General features: G+C 46.3%; 1 protein-coding gene and 1 pseudogene across 5 annotated transcripts in view; one reads left to right on the top strand and one right to left on the bottom strand.

Moving 5' to 3' along the window:
- The window catches only part of PTPRN2 (protein tyrosine phosphatase receptor type N2), a 712,067-nt gene that overhangs the window by 575,180 nt on the left and 120,577 nt on the right, over window positions 1–16,310 (bottom strand). The window lies entirely within an intron of this gene.
- On the top strand, window positions 10,173–12,870 carry LOC306667869 (antizyme inhibitor 1-like; annotated as a pseudogene). The gene has a single exon. The product of its transcript is annotated as an antizyme inhibitor 1-like (transcript).

Below are 16,310 nucleotides of genomic sequence, written 5' to 3'. Positions count from 1 at the left end.
TGTTCACATCCCCAACCCCAGGGGCTGCACACACCCAAGAAACTTAAATACTGTGGTCACAAACTTAGAAAGGTCAAGTGTACTTAACACGCTTTTTGACTAACATATGAGAAAATTAAAGTTCAGCCAGGTTCCTCAAACAAAATTACCTCCAGGAGCGGCTGTGCCAATCACCTGAGACTTCAGCCACATAGGAAAGAGGTGGAAATGCTCCCGCGGAGGGAAATGCGGTTTAGAGCACAACTGCTTGGTTCTGGGCCTTAGCTGAGTTCCTCATCTTGGAGGATACGCACCTTGGAGCTGAGGCTCTTCCGACTCGGTTTTGCCTGTGCACCTTGCTTTTCAAAGCAACTGCCCATGGCTCACTGAGTGGCAGCTGCTCTAATGGTGTTCCTAACTCCTAACTGCCTGATACTTGTGAAGACTCAGGTGTGACGCCTGGCTTCTCCTGATGGAAATCACTCTGAACAGAATCAGTACTCACTTGCCGATTCACGCTGTACCTAGACTGGTCCTGATGTTGTGGGCCAAACTATGCGTGCCTTGACCAGACAAACTCCTTTTTACCCTGAGACTCCATTTCATATGAGAAATGCTTTTCCCATGTAGAAACCCCACCTCTAAAACCCACATCCTGCTTGGCACACCCTGTTTGACAACTGCATAGGGCTGAAAAATGTTTCTTTTATTCTTGTGCAATGTACCTTGACCTGGGTTAGAGCTGGGTTATTTTGACCTACCTCCTACTTTGCTTGTGGTTTTTGGCTATAAAAGGTGTGCTCTAACTCCTGATGGGAGGTGAAGGGTGCAGAGTCAACTTGGTTACTGCCCTTCGGCCTGCCAGCAACTAAAGTGCCATGTCCTACTTTAACTGACCCAGTGATTTATTTCAAATTGAGGCATCGTAGATCTTGGAGGCTCCTACGATCCCACATCCCTCTCCTGGCAAAACTCTGCGATCACTCTTCCCACAGGGATCCTGGGAGCAATGGTCCCTCCATGGAGAGCTATATCAGGGCCACAAGGACAGTATCTAGGATCCAGGTGTGTCGAGGGACCCATCCCTGGGCTGATCACTGTCATGCCCTGAGATAGCTGAGACTGTCTTGCTAGAGGGAATCTGTGCAAGTGGTGAGAAGTAGATGGGGCACAGGCTTCCCCCCGCAGGACAGGAGAGCCACTAATGTCAGCCCCAACTCTGAAAGCACAGGAGATGACAAGACACACGTCAGCCAAGCCAATTGAGAAAACTTTTACTCCCGGACCTGGGGAAGAAAAACAAGTGTGAGAACATAAGGTTCCCAGGAGAGACAGTGAGGACAGCAGCCACTGACAGAGATGCTGGTGGGCAGGAGGGGCAAGACTGCTCCTATACACAACGCAGCTTCTGAGACCAAAAGCCTTCACCCCCACAACCCTGAACACAAGCACCACAGAGCCACTAAGGGACTGCACAGACATCAGGCAGTGGCCAGGACATGGCCAGCCTCTGTGGCCACAGGCCAGGACATGTCTAGTCCACAGAAGTCATCACCCATGGTGCCCACACTCATCCATTAACCAAGAACTTTCTGAACTTGTCCTCAGGACAAACAAAAGAAAACCACATATGCCCCAACAAGTCACACAGAAGGCCTTGCTTCCAACAAGCCACATCTGGCTTCCCTGTGCTCCATCAGGACCCCTTAGCTGTCCCTGTTCCCATTCTTCTGAGCCAGATATCTGCAGTCGAATCTGGTACTCTAGCCATCTCAAAATGTACATGTGGAGAAAAGTTGTGCCCTGCTGAATGAATTCATGGTGTATAGAACAGCCATTCTTAGGTTGTGCCTAACTCTGGGCTTCTCTATTATGTATTTCAGAATAGCAGTCCTCAGGCTGTGCCTGTCCTGAGTGACTCCATGAGGTATAGAACAGCAGTCCTCAGGCTGCGCCTGCCCTAGTGACTCCATGAGGTATAGAACAGCAGCTCTCAGGCTGAGCCTGCCCTGAGTGACTCCATGGTGCAGAACAGCAGCTCTCAGGCTGAGCCTTCCCTGAGTGACTCCATGGTGTAGAACAGCAGCTCTCAGGCTGTGCCTGCTCTGAGTGACTCCAGGGTATTCAGAACAGCAATTCTCAGTCTGGGCCCTGTTCTTAATTGCTCCAGTGTATAGAACAGCAGTTCTCAGGTTGTGCCTGACCCTGAGTAACTCTATTTCATAAAGCAGTAGTTTGCCATGAGCTACTTCATTTTGAGTATAAGAACCAGAGTAGAATGATTCTATCTCTTGTTTGTACATACCACCATCTCCCTATCACAATAATAAGGCAGGAATAAACTTACATGTGCCAATTTATTAAACTTAATCAGGAACACCTGTATACATGGCCATCTCAAATCATATCAGAAAAAACCAGTCTATGAGCTTATCAAACACACTAGGCCATCAAATGAAACAAACCCTCACCTGAGACCCATAAAAGGCAGTGCACCCAGAACTGGACACGGAAGCACACTGTCCTGAACCCGTCCCCTAGTCACTCCCCGTTAGCCTTGTACAGGAAGGCTGCCACAGTGACAGACTCCATTCCTGACGTGGAATTCAACAGAACACTGTTTCTGCGGCTGTAACAACCATGCATGGCCCACGCCAAGCTGATGCTCTGAAACTGCTATGGCTCTGGAGTCTGTGTTTTGACAGCTGCATACCTTGAACACATTCTTCTGCTGGTTCTCAGTCTTATCTACCATCCGTGGTGCCTCCTGGCACTCTCTCTGCTCTGTCTTTGCTCTCAGTGAAGCCTCCTGAACCCTGAGGTTGCCTTGACCCTTAGCCATCCTGTCTCACTCCCACACAAACACACACCACAGCTATGTCAAGTGTGTTGTGTGACTGTTATAGATATTAGCAGTTAGGATTGGAGTAAAACAATCCGTGAGTGCTTGGCTCATGACTATTAGGTGACCTACAAACATTCAGTGACTTGCGGCCACAGAAAAGTGGTGTCACCTGTGAATTCACTGCTATTCAATCAATTCTGACACTGTGGAAAGACACAGATGTTTCTGGTCTGTGTTAAGGATATGGCTCATTCATGACAAGATGTCCACTGCTTTCCTTGGGTGGTCTTCAGCCTCCTGGAGCTGGGGAATAAGTGACAGACTATCTCCGTGGCACAGAGGCTGCAATACCACAGGTGGACACTTGATGGCACAGGGGACAGCATGCATCATCCCAGAAGCCAGCACCTGCAGGGCACCAGGACCTGCTTGCACACCTGTGATGGTGGCACTGACCCACAAGGACCTGACCCAGCCCAGTCCAGACAGAGCATGGTATGGGACTCACCTGGGGGACTGTTTCCCCAGGATCTGACCCGGGATGGAGACAAGAGGCTCCTGGTAAGCTTGGTCTACAGAATTCAGCCCTTCCCTCCACCATTCACTTCTCACCCAGGTGAGGGGGTCCTCACTGCAGGATCACTGACCCAGGAGGCAGAACCATGGCACCAGGATTGCAGTTTCCAGAGCTGACAGTGCTTCTGGAGAGTCCAGATGAGTTCCTTGGGTTTCTCACAGGATGGCCTCAGCAGTCCTGGACTGAGCTGCCTGACGTCCCAGCTGAAGAGGAAGTCAAAGGTCCAACCCAGACAGTGGGACATGAACAGATCACAGGCCAGCTGGCATCCATGTGGTTTAAGGGGCCACCTTCTAAGAAGAGGCTGCACTGGTCACAGCTGGCTTCTCACTGTCTGCACAAAGGCCTTTGGGCCACTTTTACCAGAAGAAAAAAGAGGCCAAAACTGAATAGGAGAATGGTGTTGTAGGGAAAATTATTAAGGGGTATGTGTGTGTGTCCCATGTGCAAAATGAACTGAAACCAAAAGCCCTTCAAAAACACACACAGGAAAGGCACCACCACTGAGAGTCACTATGCCAGGGTGTCCCCTCACCTCCTCCACCTCGGAGCCCCCATAACACACTGCCTGGGATTCTGCTCTTTCTTCTATTGCAGCAGCATAAACCAGAGGGAACACCAACCACCTCAGCAGTGGTTCCCCAAACAGGACTGTGGAGAGCTCAAAAATAGCCCCTATGATTGAAGACCACCAGGAGAAGGGGCAGTACAAGGGCAGCAGCATAGAGGTGCCATGGCCTGAGAAGAGGCAAGTGGAGAAGCAGCCAGCCTCCAGCACACTGCATCCTGTTAGCCTCCAGCACACTGCATCCTGCTAGCCTCCAGCACACTGCATCCAGCACACTGTATCCTGTTAAGACGGGCTTTCTGTTTGTCATCTTGATCATTCTGAGGGGTCACTGGTTGTGACTTCTCCCAACTGAGACCACACCTCACGCCCTCAACACATGGACCTACGCACTTTCCCTCCTCACTTCCTGAATCACACTCCAGATGGCTCATCAACATATAGAAACAGCAGTTAGTTCAACGTGGGCCACTAAAGAAATCTGCCTGAGCTTCCAGCTCACCTGCAGTGATAGAGCCCTCCTTCCGACTGCCCTGAAGACACTGGGTAGCATGGATTCATTCTGCCTGCACCATGCAGGCAGCCCTCCAAGCATAGGGCTCAGCCCACAGTGGAGCCCACTCCTGCACACAGATGCTTCATCTCATCCCCACTCCCTTTGCCTTCTTTCCCAGAACAATAGCATGCCCAAGTCCCAGCCTTAAAACAAGGGGAAAAGGGTTCTTCCAGGAAAGCTAGAGGCCGAAGTGTCATTCTATTTGGCTCTCAAGGTTAGCTAGCAATTTGCTAGTGGTTCCCAGAAATAAGCCTTAGAGAAAGCTAGGATGGGTCAGGATGCTGTTCTTGGAATCCCAAAGCATGAGTCTGGGCTTACCACTTACTAAGCATCTCTCAATTTCCCTGTGCCTCAGTTTCCTCTTAAGGAAACAGCATTTCTATTTCCCTCAGGGAAGACCTTTTGAGGCATTTCGACCAAAAAGAAATCAGCAACAAATATAGAATAAAAGTATAGTGATGAAAGCAAGTTTGCATGTACACACACGTGCCACACGGGAGCAGACCAGACCAGACAGAAGGCACCACAGGGCGGTGTCACAACAGGCAGCAACTGAACAAGAGGGCATTTTTGAAAATGCTCTGTAAATTGTAAACTGATGTGTATTTGTAATGATGATAAGTAGGAAGTTGGAGGGAGAGTTACTCAAAGTAAAAACAGGTTAAGAAATGCAAAAGAAAATGAGACCTGTCTAGTTCTGAGGAGTGGACCAACTGAACAAATTCACAGAACTTAAGGAAACTTTAGTGTGAATACTTACTGCATTCATGTGGACCCATTTGCAAGTCTAGTTGTAAATGTTTGACCAGAATGGCAAACATCATTCATCACGCATAAGCCAACACAAAATGCACCATCAGTTCAAAGTGTTCCCTCATGTACCATCCCACTGCAAACTGTGAGGGCAAGACTGGCTCTGCCCAGTGAAGGCTGGACACACATCCTTCTGGAAATAGAAGACACCTCTTTCTTGGGTTGTTTACCCAAAGCAGCAGTCCACCAGATGGCTTCAGCACAGGGCCCTGGTGAGCACTGCTGGCTCCTCCTGCAGAGGCCATTCTCTACTGCAGGACAGCACCTTCCCACAGGCGGGAGGGCAGGCAGGCACTCCTGAGCTTCTGCTGCCCACTGCCGGCAAGAGCAGGGAGCACCCCCCTTGTCGACTAGGACAGGTCGACAAACACATTTGGAGGAACAAAGCAGGAGGAGAGCATATGCCAACTGGGTGCTTGTTTGTGTTGCTATACTTGTCAATGTTACCTGTCTCTCCTTAGGATTTTTGACATTATACGTCACATAATTTGAAAGCTTTTCTTATTTGTACGAATCCCTGAAAAACTCCAACCCTGAGTTTCCCACCCACTTCCTGCCCCCAGAGAAGCCAACTGACCCTTGGTGCACACCTCCACGTCCAAAGGACAAGCTCAGGTTGCTGCTCCTGGTGTCCAGGGTCAGGCATTATCTGCCAATGTCCTGCTATAGAAGATGTGGCCACTTCTCTACAACACATTACTGTACCTGACACTTCCACTCCCTCAACATGTATTTCCTGTTTTCCAAATCGGTAACGCTGTCGTTTTCATCAGATCAGAACCGTATGCTTGCAGTACTGACTTTGTAATGGCTGTGCCCAGGCAGTACACTAAACTAGCATTCCTCTCATACTTCTGTTTTTCCTGCAGTTATGCAAGTCTTGCTTATTTGTCTGTTCAGCTTCCACAGTCTCTCTTTATTTTGCATTGTCTTCTTCTGTGTGTTTTACTGCAGGCTTTTGTGAAGCACCTAGCCATTCTGGGCTGGGATTTGGCCAGCTTCCTTGGGCAAACATTTGTCCTTATTTCCATTCCTCCAAAGCAGACCCTGGAATAAGACCACCATGAAGAAGGAACACAGGAAGCTCAGGCTCCTAATAAAAGAGGGCACTGCCAAGCCAACTACCACTATGGGTTCCCAGAGATATCTCTGCAGTGACCACCATGTTAAAGTCACCACCAAGGGCTGGGGGAGCTGGACATTGATACACCCACTCCTTGGTGGTCAGTAGGCTCCTGCCGAGGGTGGGGTGAGAAGTGAGGCTCATTAGCCGTTCCTGGGAGAAAAGCCAAAGGAAGAGGGGTAGGGCAGGGGTCGGGGAAGCCACATCTGCAGACCAACATCCTAGGTGTTTCTGTCAGACTGCAGTGTGAAATTAGTTGGGGGAGCCATGGTGCTTACTGCCACTTCTATATGCACATGAGCAATCTTCACACAGACTGGAAGAGCAAGCAAATGCCCTTCACACAATGGGTGCTTTATGTATTTATCTGGGAAACAAAGGGCCAAAAGGGAACAAATCCCAAAAATGAGCCCACAGCTCTTTCTGATAGCCTGCAACTTCATCTTCAGACATTCTACTTAACAAAACTAACAGACAGGGCTGGGGGTGTGGCTCAGTGGTAGAGCACTTGCCTGGCATGTGTGAGGCACTGGGTTCAATCCTCAGCACCACATAAAAATAAATGAATAAAATAAAGGTATCGTGTCCATCTACAACTAAAAAATAATTAAAAATAAAAAAACAACTAACAGACTCCCACAAATTTTGCCACAAGAAAAGACTACCAAGTAATGTTCCTTTTGAAGACTGTAGACCAGAGGGGTCTCCACTGAACCCCAGAACCATGTTTTAATGTGCTGCTTTGTGTGGATAGCAGATACTCCTAAATGAAATCCATGATATCCTACCATCTCTACATTCAAATTTGGGCATTTTTAAAATTTGTTTAGGTTTTGCTTTTTTGCTATGTGTTTACCAGAAAAAGGTCTCCTTAAAATCCTTCACCACAAGAAAAATCATAGCCACCAAAATCGATAAGACCACTTTATGATGAGTTCAATTTCTCTGAGATTCAGAGCCACTTTGATATCACTGTGTTATAGAGGTCGAGTCAATGCAAATCTAATAAAAATAATGGAAGTGCATTCATCTCTGGTGTCTGGTTTCATCTAAGACAAAGTGCAAACTGACTGGAAGTCCCTGTCCCAGTGAGCTCCATCCTGCACTGACGGTCTCCCTCCACTGCTGAAGCCACCCTCCGAGCCACAGCTGCAGTCACCTGGGTGGGCATCCTGTCAGTCAGGCCTCCCACCGAGCCACAGCTGCAGACACACCTGGTGGGCATCCTGTCAGTCAGGCCTCCCACCGAGCCACAGCTGCAGACACACCTGGGTGGGCATCCTGTCAGTCAGACCTCCCTCTGAGCCACAGCTGCAGACATACCTGGGTGGGCATCTCGTCAGTCAGGCCTCCCTTTGAGCCACAGCTGCAGATACCTGCAGGGGTGGGCATCTCGTCAGTCAGGCCTCAGGTCCCTTCACACCTCAGTCATCCTCTACATGAATGGAGGCACCCATTGTTCAAAACTGCTGTGCTGGTAGGTCTTTGGTGTTCACGTGTGGCTCTTCAAATGCCAACCAATACCCCCAATCCTATCCCCTGACTGCTACCAGATCCTGTAAAGACATCCTGAATACTCCATGTCCTCCCTTTGGAGAGGAAGCTAAGCAGACAGTAAGCCTGGATCTCCTCTGCTTTGCACATGGACCCAGGGAGGGAGGACTGGGGTGGAGAATTAGCTATCTCCTGACAGCTCCAACATCCTGTTCTTATGACTCTGGGCAGGTACTAAGGGATGCCAAGCCTGCCCAAGACAGAAGAGCAGACCAAAGAGGAGGCCCAGCATCCTCACAGTGACCTATCACGTCCTTGCTTTCCCCAGCAACAAACACAGGTTCACGAAAGGGGCATCACAGGGCAGAAGGAAGCAGATCAGAAACAACCTATTTCCAGATCTCTCTACAGCAATGCAGACAACAGCAACAGACCACAAACATAGAGGTGCCAGTTAGAAGGGAAGGAAACTGTGGGATCAATGACTTTGGAGGGCACCAGAGGGGTCCAAACAGCATGCCGTCAGCTGTGGGTGAGGTGGAGCCCAGCTGAGCTCAGGGGTGTGAGACTCACCAGGTGCCACTCCCCTTAGGAGGCTTGATGCAGAGAAAGCAATGCATCTTTGACACCAGAAGGAAGCAGCGGATTCTCCCCATATTGAAAAGCCAGTGCAGGTGAGTCCTGCTGGTGTCCTTGCATGGCTCAGACAGAGGGGGAGGCACCTTCTCTAATCACACTGGGTCTCCTCACCAATCTGAACAGCAGCTCACACTGGTATTTCTGGCAGGATGGGATTTACGACCCTGACACCTGTGGCTGTCTGGAGTCCCACCAGGAGAGGGTACTGCATCTCTCCCAGGTCCTCACACCATGTCCAGGCCGTGGGAGGCAGGGAGAGAAGCCCCATCAATGGAGCACAGCACAGCGTTGTGTATGCAGCTGAGCAGAGACTGGAAACCTGAACGTGGAGAGGGTACTGTGACACACCTCAGCCCCTCAGAAACAGTGCTGTGGTTGCTAGGTGCATCTGTGCTGCACAACAGTACTTTCTCCAGGTAAAACTCAAATCTCAGGAGCCAGCCGTGCCTCGGGAAGGCTGGCCTATGCTTCCCTCAGGCTTATTTTCACGACTTAAAGTGCAGGTTCTGACACTCTGGCTCTCCTCGCTGCTGAAGCGTCTCCTTTTCTTCACCCTGTTGTCGCCTCTCTGCCTCCTCCTCCTTCCTCGTTCTGCTGCTCTGCGGTGTGAGGAATCCTCTCCCCACTCAGCCTGCGTTTTTCTCTTTTTACCCACCCAGCTCCATTTCCCTCCGGCCGCCGCCGCCACTGCTGCTCAGCTGGTGTCGGTGCCGCACTTTTCACCCCACGTCCTTCCCGCAGCCTAGGGCCCAGGTCGCCTTGGGTATTTCTGCTCAAAGTAACCACATCCCTCTTTAAAAATTCCGCCGAAAAAGAGAAGACGCTTTACCCGACTCTTTGGGCCGTTATCTCACGGCGAACTTTCTGACCAAGTATACAACTACCCAGAAGGCCTAGGAGAAGTGCTGCATAGAGAGCAGTTCGACTTTAACGCTGAGCCACCTTGGGAACCTAGCTGATGATAGGGGGGTTCCATCTCCTCACTTGTCCATGGAGGTCTTCACTTCAGAAATCCAAGACTCATATTCATCCAGCTTGGTGTCCAGTGGGCGTTGCTGCCAGAATTATCTTGTGATTATTTGAGAGATGTATCAGTTTCTTCTGAAGTACAATCAACTGTAGAAGCCTTTGTAGCAGTTTGCTGCATATTCTAAGGACCCAGGCATAGGCTTGGTGGCCCGTCTCTTGTTTTTCCTGGTTTATGACTTTCGGCTTTGTGGAATACGGCTGAGATGAAAGGATTTATTTACGATGCAAACTACTCTGTTGGCCTGTTGGATGAAGGAACAAACCTTGGAAATGTTATTGATAACTATGTTTATGAACATACTCTTACAGGGAAAAATGCATTTTTTGTGGGGGATCTTGGAAAGATTGTGAAGAAACACAGTCAATGGCAGAATGTAGTGGCTCAGATAAAGCCATTTTACACAGTGAAGCGCAACTCTACTCCAGCTGTACTTGAGATTTTGGCGGCTCTTGGAACTGGATTTGCTTGTTCCAACAAAAATGAAATGGCTTTAGTACAGGAATTGGGTGTATCTCCAGAAAATATTATTTACATAAGTCTTTGCAAGCAAGTTTCTCAGATAAAGTATGCAGCAAAAATTGGAGTAAATATCATGACGTGTGACAGTGAAATTGAATTGAAGAAAATTGCACGTAATCACCCAAATGCCAAGGTCTTACTACATATTGCAAAGAAGATAATATTGGAGGTGAAGAGGGTAACATGAAGTTTGGCACTACACTGAAGAACTGTAGGCATCTCTTGGAATGTGCTAAGGATCTTGATGTCCAAATAATTGGGGTCAAATTTCATGTTTCAAGTGCTTGCAAAGAATCTCAAGTATATGTCCATGCTCTATCTGATGTCCGATGTGTATTTGACATGGCTGGAGAATTTGGCTTTACAATGAACATGTTAGACATTGGTGGAGGCTTTACAGGAACTGAATTTCAATTGGAAGAGGTTAATCATGTTATCAGCCCTCTGTTGGATATCTACTTTCCTGAAGGCTCTGGCATTAAGATAATTTCAGAACCTGGAAGCTACTATGTATCTTCTGCATTTACACTTGCAGTTAATATCATTGCTAAGAAAGTTGTCGAAAATGATAAATTTTCCTCTGGAGTAGGGAAAACCGGGAGTGATGAACCAGCTTTCATGTATTATATGAATGATGGTGTTTATGGTTCTTTTGCAAGTAAACTATCTGAGGACTTAAATACCATTCCAGAGGTTCACAAGAAATACAAGGAAGATGAGCCTCTCTTTATAAGCAGTCTTTGGGGTCCATCCTGTGATGAGCTTGATCAGTTGTGGAAAGCTGTCTACTTCCTGAGCTGAATGTGGGTGACTGGCTTATCTTTGATAACATGGGAGCAGATTCTTTCCATGAACCATCTGCTTTTAATGATTTTCAGAGGCCAGCTACTTATTACATGATGTCATTCAGTGATTGGTATGAAATGCAAGATGCTGGAATTACTTCAGACACAATGATGAAGAACTTCTTCTTTGTGCCTTCTTGCATTCAGCTGAGCCAAGAAGACAGCTTTTCCACTGAAGCTTAAACAGGCATTCACACTCCTTTAGATCTGAAGTTAGAGGTTAAGCTTGTCTGGTCTACATTCCGGTGTGGAAAAAAATTTAAACAATCTTATTCTGTTAATTCTCTTGGAAAAAAAAATAATAGTAATAGCTATTTGGGACCAGATGACTTCAACTTTCATTTATAATTCATTTGGGGGGTAATGGGAGATTTAGATAATGTATCCAGATTTAAACTTACCAGTTTGTTCTACCCCTTAAGTGTTTAAAATAAAATATGCAACAAAATGGATGACTTAGTGGAGATGGAAGCCCACTAATTGAGTTCCCCATTAAACCATTTACATACAAGTACACAGTTTTTATACTAAGGATTCGTGTTAAAAAGTCTTGTAAAGTTAATGTCTTTCACCCAGATATCTCAGATGTCAGTGAAGGCAAATGTGACTTCATTAGATATGTTCAGTGTATTTAGAATGTGTAAATTTGTGCTTTGAACTGTAGTTTAATAAATGTAAAATTGCATCATAGTATTTGTTGTATTTGACCTAATGTAACCCTTGTATGATTGCAATAAATTTTGTGTAGATTTTACTGTTTTTTCAGGCTAAAACTTTGGGAAAGGGGCTAGATAGGAAAGGTAGTTTTGAAATAGATGTGTATATGGTATGTTTTGAGGGTTATTTTTCTTTATAGCCCATTTAAGTTTGGTTTGACTTAGTCCATTTTTTCAGTTATTTAATTAGCAATTTAAAGTGTGGTAAATCATTGTGAAGTTCAGATTCATTAATGGAGAGTTGATGTGCATTAAGCATGATATTTAACCATTTTAACACCAAAAACTGTTAATCCTGCATAAACCAGTTGTAACAATTAGTAGGTGTTTCTGTATAGGTAGAATGCATACAGTACCTTAGTAAATCTTTGAATCACAAATCTTTCGGCTGACATAGAAGATTCTATTAAATACTTTGAATACACTTGGTTGTGGGGAGGGAAATAAAATTGCAGAAAACTGCAGAGCACTAAAAGAAGGGCTACATCTATAACCAAAAATCTGATGCTCTTTTGCACAGAATATTTAAATTCAGAATAGGGAGGGGGTCTGGGGTAAAGCACACTTACTTTTTATTTTTTCAATTTTTCAATTGCAGTGATTTCAAATTTTAGGGTTCTCTTTTGTTATTGGTTTGAATTATTTCCTTAGTTTTTTGTTTTCCTATTTGTTCAGCTTAGTAATTCCTTTTAATTCTTTTCATACTAAAATTTTATGGTGGTTGGGGAAGGGAGTTAGCAGCACAACCTGACAGTTGTTGCCAGGAATTTGTGTCGCTGCTAGTGTATTAGTAATCCTAGATCTCAGAATCACAATAGTAATAAAACAAACAACAGGGGTCATTTTTTCCTAACTTACTCTATGTTCAGATGTGGAATTTCTGTCTCCCAAGAGGAAATTTGACTTCACTTTGGTGCCAATGGACAGAAAATTCTACCTGTGCTACATAGGAGAAGTTTGGAATGCACTTAATAAGCTGGTTTTTATACCTTGATTTCAAGGTGGAAAGAAATCGATCATGAATCTCTAATTTCAATCTCAAACCAGTAGGTGCTTAATATTTTCGATTTAATTAATGCCCATTTTGAATTTCATGGGTTCTATTAAAAATTTAGGGCCCCAATCCACTGTCCTCTAATTGCCTTTGGACTTTACCAAGGTATAATGGGGTTTTACGCAAAATTCCAACAACCTTTTTTTTTTAACCGTAATGAGGAGAAATAACACTTTACCTTCACATATTGTTGGTTATTGTGGTCCAGAAATGCCAAATCTTTTTAAAGATGATACAAGTTGGAGTCCTTGGCTTAATTTTCACAGGCATGGGCTTCTTGGCATATCAATTTTGCCATCCCATAAGGAGAGCGGTTGTATATGGAGTGGCTCAGAGTTGCAGGTATCACATGTGAATGATATGGAAACTTTAAGAAATGTCTGTATTGTATTTGAAGACTGTATACCATAAATCTGAAGTTTGAACCTATGTATTTCAATTTGGTATGCTAACAACTGAATTAATGTAAAATCTTTTTATATAATATTGTAATCTCAGTTCAAAATTTAACTGAAAATATAAAACCCACATGATTTCTATATAGTAAATTGAACTGTAAAGGTAACTTGTGTGTGGTTCTGAATACACAGATAAAATGCTAAAAAAACAAAAAAATAAATAAATAAGTAAAGTACAGGGTTCTTCCTGAGAGAACAGCAATTGTTTTCTAGGAAAGCACTAGAACAGGACTGAGCCTGGTGTTAGGCCAGTCCCCTCAACACCCCCTATTCACTCAAGATCAAATTCATGCTGGTCAATAAACTGCCCATAACAAAACCACTGCTTTTCAAGGTTCTGCATGTCTCAGAGCTCTTTGGGGTACCAGTCCGGAAGCAGCAGTCAGCCTCCCTCTCCAGGCTCAGGGAGCTGGCTTGTCTTTCGGGCTATCTGCACAGGACCCTTGCTCCTCCAGGGCCTTCAAATATTTAGTTCCAGGTCCCACCTGACCACCTCCACAGCTGCTGCGGGTGGTAGACGAGCACGCATACCTACAGTCCAGGTGTGCATGGTCTCCTCTGACCATGGCCCCCACAAGTGGTCACAACAGGCTGCCTTGTGCCTTTCAAACCCAGTCCTCCAAATGTATCCAACAGGCCTTTGGAGGCAGGCAGATAAGCACAGGGAAAGGAGGCCTTTTACCTGGTCACCACCTGTGTCATGGGGGACACACGGACACGCTGTGCCCACGCACACGAAGAGACACAGCATCCATTTTACCTGGTCACCACCTGTGTCGTGGGGGGACACATGGACACGCTGTGCCCACGCACACGAAGAGACACAGCATCCATTTTACCTGGTCACCACCTGTGTCGTGGGGGGACACACGGACACGCTGTGCCCACGCAGGGAAAGGAGGGCTTTTACCTGGTCACCACCTGTGTCGTGGAGGGACACATGGACACGCTGTGCCCACGCAGGGAAAGGAGGGCTTTTACCTCGTCACCATCTGTGTCGTGGGACGGACACACGGACACGCTGTGCCCACGCACACGAAGAGACACAGCATCCATCCAAACCCCATCTGGGAGGTGTGTCTGGAGGAATGATCCTTTTCACCCAACAGTGGAGGGACACCACAGCTCTCCATGGCTGCTGCCTGCTCAAGGTCCATTTCAGAGCTTGTATTCATTGCAGGGCAAGGGAATTGGGGGTTCCTCACCAAATAAGGACAGAAGTCAACAGGAAGGTTAACTGGAACTGATAATCTCCTCTGGGTCCTACAACAGGGACTTCAGTCCTAGCTGCCCCACCCTGGCCATGGTGGTCGCTCTGGCATGCTGTAGCAGCCAGACAGCTCCATTCCCACCCACCCTACTGGCTGCCCATTCTCCTGTGGTCTGCACAACCTCGTGTTCTGAGTCCCAGGAGGCCAAGAAGGGAGACACCCAGTCTATTAACCCACAGCTTTGTTGTCCTACAATGTGCCACTCTGCAAGCACATGTCAGAGACTAGCACCTGAAATCGTAGCCCCCTGCAAACCATGAGAGATGGTAACCTTGTTAAGACTATCTGCTCCTGAGAGACACTCACAGATTTTTGCCTATTCTTATCATTCAAGAATGACTGAGTGTTTTTCAAGAAAGAAAGAAAACAAAGAGGCTACTTTGGGGAAAAGACCAAATGAGAATTTTTTTCTTAATGCCTAAGTGGAAATCTGAATTTTTCTGGTTGCTAAAGCCAGAGATAGAGCTCGTGCATTCTCAAGAGTATGGGATCAGAGATCCAAGGCTCCTGGGCTCTTTGGAGAAGCAAACTGAACACAGGTGAGAAGAAAGTGGAACCACCACCAAAACAGATAAGAGCCGAGGCCCAGCACAGCAGACAGGGCTTGCGCACATCTTCAGGTCCCATCACACACACCACAGATGAGGGGGCTTAAACAGCAGGGTCTGGGAAGACTGAGATCGAGGTGTCACGGGACTGCTTCCTTCCTCCTGAGGCTAGGGCGGGAAGGCTGTGTGGGCCTCTCTCGAGACATCTCCCTGTGCACCTCTGCATTCAAACTTCCCCTGCTACGTAAAGACAGTCACAGTCATGTTGGATCAGGGCCCACACTGAGATCTCATCTTAACCTATTATGTCTGCAAAGATGCTATTTCTTTTTTTTTTTTTTAATCTGTCTTTTTAGTTACACGTGACCGTGGTATGTATTCTGGCAGATTATACATACATAGAGAATAACTTACTCTATTTAGGATCCCACTAGTGTGGTTGTACATGATGTGGAGCTATGTATACAAATACCTGGCCATGTATACAAATACCAGGTTAGGAAAGTTATGACCAATTACTTCTACTATCTTTCCTGTACCCCTCCCCACCTCCCTTTCCTTCATTTCCCTTTGTCTAATCCAATGGATTTCTATTATTCCCCTCCCCAATCCTCCTTGTCATGAGTTAGCTTCCAAAAATCAGAAAAAAATATTCAGCCTTTGTTTTTTTTTGAGATTGACTTACTTCACTTAGCGTGATATTCTCCAGTTCCATCCATTTACCAGCAAATGCCATAATTTCATCCATCTTTAAGGCTGAATAATATTCCACTGTGTATATATACATTTTCTCTATTCATCCATCCACTGAAAGACACCTAGATTGTTTCCATAGCTTGGCTATTGTGAGTTGAGCTGCTATAAACATGGATGTAGCTGTGTCACTGTACTATGCTGATTTTAAGTCCTTTAGGTATATACCAAGGAGTGAAATAACAGGGTCAAGGGGTAGTTCCATTCCAAGTTTTCTGAGAAATCTCCATGCTGCTTTCCAGAATGGTTGCAACAATTTGCAGTCCCACCAACAGTGTATAAGAGTAACTTTCTCCCCAAGATCCTATTTCAAAATAAGGTTATGCTATGAGATCCTGGGGGACAGGACTACCACCTATAAATTGGGGGTGAGGGGCACAATTAAGTCCCCCATTAGCAGGCACCACCCAGAAAAGCAGAGGCAGCTAATGCCACTTTCTCCAGTGCCACTCCTCTACTCCTTATTTCATATCTCTGTCAACTATGTGGGACCCTAGAGATCACCCCAGACTCTGCCCCATA

The sequence above is a fragment of the Sciurus vulgaris genome (assembly GCF_902686455.1).
Source record: "Sciurus vulgaris genome assembly, chromosome: 8".
Taxonomy (NCBI): domain Eukaryota; kingdom Metazoa; phylum Chordata; class Mammalia; order Rodentia; family Sciuridae; genus Sciurus; species Sciurus vulgaris.
The sequence above is the reverse complement of the archived record's forward strand: the minus strand, read 5'-3'. Positions and strand labels throughout refer to the sequence as shown.